We start from the raw sequence: 9,052 nt of genomic DNA, 5'->3' as shown, positions 1-9,052 counted from the left end.
GCACACTGACACAGAGGTAAAAGAAAATGACTGAAACAAATATAAAAGAATTCTTTACAATTAAATTCATAATTTTATGCATTAATCTTACATGTCAGTGAAAAATCAACAACTATTATGAAATAGGACAAATTATATCAAAAATAACCAAAAATCCCATAAAAAATATTCCAAGTATGAAAAATACTGTTCTCTTGGTGTCTTCACATCCTTCTCTTCCGTGTGCTTATGTACAAGATATTGTTTCTGTGGATAAGTGCATCCTTGTACTTACTCTTCAGTTGTCTATTTACATATTCTTCCATCTGCTCCATGGCTATATCCATGTAGCCATCCAGGCAAGCCAGAACCCCTGGATAATCCACTCCAGAATTTCATTTTACTGCAACTGGTCGTCCAATGATTTACTTTAAGAAGTCAATGAGGGGTTACTTCTGCAGGCTCATTTTAACAATCTTGATCAGAAAGCTGCTGGCCTGGATCTGGAACCCTCACTCCAGGAGTCCCACATGCCCGGCCTCCGCCGACAACGGGGATCTAGAATATCTTTTATAATAAATATCTTTAGAGTATATATAAAGTATATGCAATTTATATGTAATAAATTACAATTTTATGTATAATAATTTCTATGTAACAAATTTATATGTAATAAATAAATAGTATAGTCTATGCTCAAAATTCTTGATTGATAGGCCTGTGTAAAAAAATGAAGACATTTATTTTAGCAAGTATTATTAATTAAATAATGGTATATATATTTTCCTTTATAGAGCCATGCTGCATTGTTTTTAGGACAATATCTTTACCTGAACAGGTACTCTGTCGGTTCCTCTGGTGTTACTACCCATGAATTCTTCTTGGTGGTAATTCCTAGCTACTTTTCTGATCTCTCCCTGTTCGCTTAAGACTTCAGCTACTGACTCACTACCTTCCTGGACATCTTAATTTCTGTCATTGTTGTTAGCGATTGCAAGATCCCTAAACTTCATCCTCTCTGATCCTTGACCTCCCCTCCTTCAGTCTCTTCCTCAACTTCACCTTTACCACCTACTCACATGAGCACTGGAATTTATCATGATTAGTAAAGAAACCACCTCTTAAGCCTGCATTTGATTTATCCTATTTTGTGACCATCACCTCTTATTCTACTTTACTCATCTTGGTCTTCCATTACTGCAGATCTTTAACCACACTGTAACCTCCAATCTACAGACCCCTCTCTTTGTCTGTACTTCAACAGGGGAACATTGTTGGAAAAACTTAGATTGACTGATAATACTTCAAATGCCCATTCAACACTACTTAGTACGTTTGTATGTTTTCCTAGTAAATTTGCTTTTCACTTTCTCAGATGACTGTTTCAAACCTTCTCTTCACCCTTAACATCCCTTCCCTGAGCTTAACAGAGAAAATAGAAGGTATCAAAGGCAAACTCCCTCATCTTCCCACACTAATTCTAACCAAACAGAACTTGTGCCCCGTTGGTTACAGCGGTATATCCCTGCCCCTATCAAATGCAAAACCTTCTACTTTTCTCTGGATTTAATTCTCTCTTTCTAGTGGACTGGGATCTATGTCTCCTCTACTCCTCATTTCTTCTGGATCATACCAATTAACATACCTAAGCTGTACTATGTTAAAACAAAAAGAAGTAAACACACTTCTGCTAATCTCACATTCTTTTGCAGACATTGCCCAATTTTTCTACATCTTTGTATTGAACATGTTGAACATGAAAGTTGCTCACTGTTACCTCTTTATTAACTTTCAATTAGGACTTCACCCCATTCCAATCTAGTCCGCTTCCACCTCTGCACTGTAACCCCTTTTGTCAAGGTCTCCTACAATCCTTGCACTGCCAAACCTAACTCCTCTGTTCTTCTCTCACTTGATGCCTTGACAGCATTTGACACAGCCAAAACATACCCTCCTGGAAACCATTTCTTCCCTTGTTCACTATCACCTCTCTTTCGGCAATTCTGCACGTCCAATCGGTCATCCAGTTGTTTTTGTTTCTGCCACCAAAATATATCTGATTTTGCCACTTTCCTCCGTCTATATACCACTATTATAAATTAAGCCACCATAATCTTTTTGCACTATTTTAAATAGCTCCCCAACTTGTCTTGTTGTTTCCTTTCTTGTTCTTTTTCAAAAATATTTTTTGCACATAGCAATCAGAGTTATCATTTTAAAACATGAATCAGGCCTTGTCACTTGTTTCTTAGACTCATTCAATGTTTTAGAAATAGATCCATACTTCTTAGCGTACAAGACTCAATGACGTGGATTCTATCTACCTCTACAAATTCACCTCCGTCATATTCTCTATTGATTACAATATGCCAACTGCATTGGCCTCTCTTCTGTTTCTCAAATTCCCTAAGTGCTTTCTGATGCCACGGCCTTTGCAATTCCTGTTCTCTTTGCCTACAAAGTTCTTCCCTCAGCATTATTGCACAGCTAGTTTATTTTCATTCTTTAGGTCTCAGCTTAAATGCCGTATCTCCAGGCATTTAAGCTGTTCAGTACATTAAGCTGAACAATGTGTCTGCATATGTACACCGTATGTATTATAGTTACTTTTTATTGTATCTTCACAGTACTTATCATGATTTCTAACTACTTATTTATCTGTCCATTATTTCTTGTTTGTGATTTATTGCAGAATGTAAGTTCTATGTAGGTAGGAGTTGTATATTGTTTATTATAGTTCCTTGGCTTCTAACACAGTACCTGACACAAGATAAATTCTCAATGAATACTTATGATGAAATAAATTGAGTCCTTCTTTCTCCTTGGCTTCTTTGTTGCTAGATTATGTTGGTTTTCTTCTTATCACTGTCCTATTCACATTTCCTCATTTACTCTCCTATGACCATCTGTATTATCTGCTCAGGCTGCTGTCACTAAATATCACAGGCTTAAACAACAGAAATTTATTTTCTCACAGTCCTGGAGGCTGAAAGTCCAAGATCAAGGTTTCATTTTATCTGGTTTTTGGTGAGAGAGAGCTCCATATCTTGCTTGCAGATGGCTGCCTTCTAACTACGTCCTCATGTGGCTTTTAATTGGTGCATGCTCAAGTAGAGGGAATGGGGAGGGAAAAAGAGTTCTCTGATGTCTCTTCCTATAAGGACACTAATCCTATTGGATAAGGTCCCCACGCTTCTGACTTCATTTAGCTTTAATTACTTCCTTTGTGGCACCATCTCCAAATATAGCCACACTGGGGGTTACGGCTTCGGCACATGAATTTGGTGGTGGTGGGGAGGACACAAACATTCAGTTTATAACACCATCTGTTTCGTCAGCAATCTCATTTATATACTGGCAAAGTATGCTTGTTGGGACCTCCATACTGAATTCCTAGACTGCTTATTATTGCTATATCTTGTTCGACACTATGTATTGTTTTCTGTTATCTTTATGTAGATATGTGCCTTGGTGCTCCAATAATTTGCATTTTAGTATATACTCCCTTCCCCTTCTCCATACGAGACCTTATAAGCAGTTGTTCCATGTATATTTGCTGGTTGATTGATTAAATTTAAATCTACATTTTCATTCATGAACTTTCAGCCAACACCAAATTATTTATCTCCAGCTGATGATTACATTTATCTTTGAATTATCCATTTTTGTCTCAAATTTGTTTTGTCCTAAACTTATCATTTGCTCAACCAATAGCAAACTTCCTCTCTCATTTTTTTCTCTTTGTCACTGGCATTATATTCTCCTCACCATTCAGGCCTAAAACTTTGGCATAATCTATGACTCATTCATTATTTTTTCATCTATTTTACCCAATTAATTACCAAGCCAGTTGTTACTTCCTTTAAGATCTTGCATAAAACGTTTCTTCCTCTAAAATCTCTCTGCAATTTGAAAAATAACCTTTTAATCTTAGAATTGCTTTAGAGTTACAGAAAAGTTGCAAATATAGTATAGAGTCATCCATTATACTCTATACCCAATTTCCCATATTGTTAGCGTCTTACATTAGTATGGTACATTTGGCACAACTAATGAAATAATATTGATGTATTATTATTAACTAAAGTCCATACTTTATTCATAATCCCTTATTTTTTACCTAATGTCTTTTTTGTCTCAGAATCCCAGATATGACATGAGGTTCATGGATATGGCCTTAATTAGCTTTCAATCACATAAGGACTCTGTTATTTTGTCTGCAAGTATCTCTCAATCCTTGTGATTCTATCAAGAAACAAGTCATAGTTTGGTGTTAATTGTAGTCTAAATTTCTTGAATTCTCCACTTTAACTAGGCAAACCTCTGACATAGTGTTTTCATCTGTAAGATACAGCTAAAATATATTACCAAGTTTTGTTATTTTTACTCTTTTGTATTAATAGTTATTTATGGCAAATGATTCTGGTTTTCTATTTGTGGCAGTGACTGAAAGTTTCTTCTTTGTATAAATATATTAAGTAAAAAACAGTGAATAAATTTTGGAAAAATATATGGTAGTACTGGTGATATTAAGATAAGGCAAAAAGGGAAGAGGAAATAGAAATGCCTGAAGATGGGCAGACACTGGCATAGAATAACAGGAAGAAAACTGACTTAGTTGTCCCCAGGGGATGCTGCTGTTAACTTATTGGTAACCTGGGGCACAGCACTAAAGATTTCTGGGTCTCAGTTTCCATATGCTCTATTTCAACAGTTTGAGTTAGATAATCTCTAAGGTTTTTTGTTTGTTTGTTTTGTTTTGGTTTTGTTTTTGTTTTTGTTTTAGCAATAAAATTGGGAATATAATATTAGCAAAACCAAGGTGAGGTTAAGATAAATTTTATTGGCTGGAAATATATTTTCAGGACAGTTATATTTTGTGCATCTATATTTTTATCCCTGATTTTGAAGTGAGTCTCTCCAGTGATCAAGTCATCAAAGTCCCTCTTCTATTTTCCTTACTTTTCTTTCTGATCAGAGTTTACCTGTGCCTTACCACCAATCAGATTTCCTCTCAGATAGCAATCTGGTGTATACATCATCAGTGAAATGTTATGCCACATAACAGTCTAATGAGTTATACCCCTATGGGATATTAGTGTGTTGTAACTGTGTACCCTACTCTCTAATAATGGAATATCAGGCCTGTGGGGAAAATTTTGAGAGACTTTTCTAATGCTCCTTAAATAACATCATTTCAATTTCCATGTCAGTTATATATAATGAATCCAAATTCATTTTGTTGGAAGGCAAGGAGAAAATCAATACTAGAGTTAAAAAGATCTTGGGTTCCAAATAGAAGAAAAATTTTGAGTTCTGAATAGTAGAACATATATCCTTTCTTCTTTCAGACAATGCCTTTTTTTTTTTCCTAAAGAAAGCCAGAGACTCTTCATTTGTTAACTGCTAAATTCCCATGGTTTTACAGTTTATGTGAAGATTATCTTCATGTTTTCCAGGTGCTCATGTTCCTTGCAAGCTTATTGAAAAATTCCATCTAAGTATATGTTCAAAGTCCATATGTCAATATTTACTAAAAAGTGGAAATGAAAGCATCCAGTACTGGCACTATTTCTGCCTTAAACTTACTTTATTTATTTTTTTTAAAGGGACCGTCTCCGCCTGAGGCTAACCCCAACATAGTCCCATCATACAGGTATACCAGCCTTTAGGTATGAGATGGCAAAATATTTGCCAAAATTTTCCCTGTTGCTTTTGGCATTCAGCCAAACCACAACTCTGAAAAACTCACTAAACAATTTAAAGAAAGACTGCATTTTTTTCCTTCCAGATATTCATTTCCTTTTCCTTTTCTCCTGCCCAACCTTAGTCAAAGGTTGGTTTCGGGACTGAATATCCCTACAAATGTAGACTACTTTTGACTGAGATAAGAGTGGCCTCTCTTAACTATGACTTTCGCTTGGCTATGTTATATGTGATTTTATTTCTCCTACACTAGTCAGTTGTTATTTCTTCATGGTTGGCTGGCTTCCCAGTAGATTCTGATATTGAAAAACAGGTTAGATTCGTTTAGTCTATGTCTGTCAAGGGCAGGTTCTTTGGGTGGGGGAAATGATTTAAATGAATATCACCCATTTTATAACAGCTCCGTCAAAGGCTGCTTACAAAAAAAGGCAGACAGATTTCAAAATTGCTGTCGTGAATGTATACCATGGCAAAGTCTACTGCCAAGTTTTTCATTACCTTAAGTGTCTATTTGTCAAGTCTAATTTCTAGCTAAATTCTGGCTGTTTCTCACTTTTAATTACTGAAGTCTAGAATATGAGGCTTCAATGAGAACTACTTCTGCATACTACAATATTCATCCATAGATGAGCATTTTCTTTCTTTTCCTAGCCTTTTCAAAATTTTTTTAAATACAAAAATATTTATACACAATTTTCCAAACACAACTTCCCACTTTAAATCTATTTTTCCTCCAACTGGCAATTCCTAAATCCACATTTCAGAATACTCCCTCCTAGAAGCTAATTTCAAGTTTTTATGTCTATTGAGCATTTTCTTTCATAATTAAGAAAAAGATTGCAAGTATAAACCATCCCAAATACACATTTTCTATTAGGATCTCCTCCAAAAGGCACTGACAATGGAAAAAGGAACCTCTTTCCCTTTTACGTATCCTGTCATGCTAAACTTGAACTTCATCATGGGTAAATTATTCTTCCTATAAAGCTGGACTACGGGAGCAAGCGTAATACTGTAGGCAAGGGGAGGAGTGAAATTTAGGAAATTGTTATTACCCCCAACTACTCATGTACACTCGGTTGTAGTTTAAAATGCTACAAGTCTGGCTTATGGTTATTATTAGTAGGAGTAGTTTCTTTTTTTATTTTAGCCCATTGTTCATAGCATGGGACTGTTTGACTAACTTAGAGAATTCAAGAGAAGGCTTTCTCCAAGTATATTCATAATAAAATGACAATGACTAAGACCTTAGTTGTGATTATCTGTGCTTTCAGTCTCATTTTTTTTTTAGATGAATGTGAAGAAAAGTTAAAGTAGAAATCCAAGGAAATAGCGAGACATTTAGAACCTAAATGTCTCTGACCCTAATATACTTAAATTTCTTCTTCAAATTATTTGCATTGGCCCAGTTCACTGAATTGTATACTGTCTTACTGACTTTATACTCTGACCTCTAGGTCTGATTTTGTGAGCCTGGTAAGCTAAATAGGGACCAGTGAGTTTGGTAGTTTTGGGGACAAATGATATAGTGATTCAAAATGCACATCCTGAATGCTGTCTTTGCTATAGGGTCTTAGGTTTTTCACCTCCTTTAGTCTCAGTTCTTTCATCAGTAAAGTGTGAGAATATTGCCTGCATTGTAGGAAGTCTTACAGTGAAGATTAAAGACGTGTATAAAATGCACAGCGTATGATAATGTTAGTGTTTAAAAAATGTTATTAGTTATAATGATTCATATTAAGTAAGAGTAAGCTACAAGTTTGGTCTGTATTATTTCTAGATGTGGTAGATTATTTCTAGATGTCGGCATAATTATCATTGTTCAAATCAAAGCTTATTCCCAGTTTCTAGCCCTATGGCTGGACATATTTTTCTGTTACTGCAATAGTGTTGGAGCCATACATCTTCCTTTTAATTATATGTTGTACAAGTGGAACAATTAGTAAAGGCTTTATAAAGAGTAAAAATCTGTTTGTAAAATAAATCAACCACATAGGAATATCTTCGATGCCCATTTTCTCACACTGGTGACCGATTCTTTTACTTTTAAGGTCCATAATGTCATTGCATTTCTATACAAACCAACTAACACCTCTAATAATGCATCTGACTCACAGTTGTCAACCTCATCAAAAATGGAATAGAAGGCTTTCTCTATTTAGGACATATTAGTCTCCTTGATTAATATTAAGTGATGGTCCATGAAATACGGGTTATGGTCTGATTGCAAGATGTGGTACTCAAATTCTAAGAGCTTATGATAAACATAATATGGGAAATTGCAAGACTGATTCCTCTGCATTGCATAATAGTGCCATTTAAGCTCCATGAAGGGAGGGAATCTATGCTGTATTTTCAGGGCTTAAAACAATTTCTGGAACAGAATAAGCATTGAGTAAATATTTGTTGAATAACTGAGCTTGGACTTATTATGATATTAATACGCATTTCTTTGACTTTTTGTGTTTAAGTTTTGTGTCTTAAAGCCACACCAACACTATATGTTAATTTGATATTATCACTTAAAAATCACTGAGGGCCCAAGCATTTCCCTTATGTACTAAACATTGCGTTACCTATGTTAGATTATTGACATACGTATTGTATTATTAAAGGACATATTTATTTCCTGTCACTTTTTTGCAGACTTAAACTCCTTAAGCAAAATGAGCAGTCTAGAGAGAATATTGCTGTTTATATTACAGACATGCGGAGTTTTAAAAGATACTTGTCATTGACTTCTTTTTCTTAGAGTTGACCTTTCTTTTTTTATTTGCTTAAAACGTTATTTATTTATTTATTTTGACATTCAATATTATTTTACATTAATTTCAGGTGTACAGCATAGTGGTTAGACATTTATATAATTTAAGAAGTGATCCGCCTGACTAGTCTAGTCCCCATCTGGCACTATGCATATGTAGTTATTACCATATTAGTGACTATATTCCCTATGCTTTGCTTCACATCTCCATGACTATTTTGTAACTACCAATTTGTACTTCTTAATCCCTTCCCCTTTTTCACCCTATACCCCAACACCTTTCCCATCTATCACCCTGATAAATCTAGTACCCATTTGACACCATACCTAGTTATTACAATATTCCTTATGCTATACTCTGCATCCCCATGACTACTGTGTAACAACCAATTTGTACTTCTTAATCCCTTCCTCTTTTTCACTCACCCCCAATTCCCCTCCCATCTGGCAACCATCAAAATGTTCTCCATATCTATGAATTTGTTTCTGCTTTGTTTGTTTATTTTGTTCTTTGGATTCCACATATAAGCGAAATCACCCATCCCACACTTTGCTATGAACATAGTCTGCTCAATGTTAGTATTTAGAACATGTTGAAGTTTC

The 9,052-nt window shown here is 35.1% G+C and overlaps 1 pseudogene; it reads right to left on the bottom strand.

Moving 5' to 3' along the window:
- Positions 1 to 203: 203 nt before the first annotated feature.
- Positions 204 to 446, bottom strand: LOC117025340 (U6 snRNA-associated Sm-like protein LSm6; annotated as a pseudogene).
- Positions 447 to 9,052: the final 8,606 nt, after the last annotated feature.

The sequence above is a fragment of the Rhinolophus ferrumequinum genome, chromosome 7 (genome assembly GCF_004115265.2).
Source record: "Rhinolophus ferrumequinum isolate MPI-CBG mRhiFer1 chromosome 7, mRhiFer1_v1.p, whole genome shotgun sequence".
In the NCBI taxonomy this organism is placed as follows: Eukaryota; Metazoa; Chordata; class Mammalia; order Chiroptera; family Rhinolophidae; genus Rhinolophus; species Rhinolophus ferrumequinum.
Note: the sequence above shows the minus strand (reverse complement) of the source record. Positions and strands in the feature narration are given on the sequence as shown.